Source organism: Cebus imitator, unplaced genomic scaffold, assembly GCF_001604975.1.
Source record: "Cebus imitator isolate Cc_AM_T3 unplaced genomic scaffold, Cebus_imitator-1.0 Scaffold119, whole genome shotgun sequence".
NCBI classification, from domain to species: domain Eukaryota; kingdom Metazoa; phylum Chordata; class Mammalia; order Primates; family Cebidae; genus Cebus; species Cebus imitator.
The window spans coordinates 5030948-5031505 of NW_016107434.1; positions in this window are offsets into that span (position 1 = coordinate 5030948).

The following is a 558-nucleotide window of genomic DNA, read 5'->3' on the forward strand; positions in this document are numbered from 1 at the left end:
TTTGCTTTCCATTTGCTTGGTAAATCTTCTTGCATTTCTTTATTTTAGTCTATGTGTGTCTTTGCACGTGAGATGTGTCTCCTGGATACAGCACATTGATGGGTCTTGACTTTTTATCCAATATGCCAGTCTGTGTCTTTTGATTGGGCATTTAGCCCATTTACTTTTAAGGGTAAATTTGACCCTGCCATTTTGATACTAGCTGGCTGTTTTGCCCATTAGTTGATGCATTTTCTTCATTGTGTCAATGGTCTTTTCCATTTGGTACATTTTTGCAGTGGCTGGTACTGGTTGTTCCTTTCCTCGCTTAGTGCTTCCTTCAGGAGCTCTTGTAAGGCAGGCCTGGTGGTGATGAAATCTCTCAGCAATTGCTTGTCTGTAAAAAAATTTATTTCTCCTTCACTTATGAAGCTTAGTTTGGCTGGATATAAAATTCTAGGTTGAAAGTTCTTTTCTTTAAGGTTGTTAAATATTGGCCCCCACTCTCTTCTGGCTTGTAGTGTTTCTGATGAGAGATCTGCTGTGAGTCTGATGGGCTTCCCTATGTGGGTAACCTGA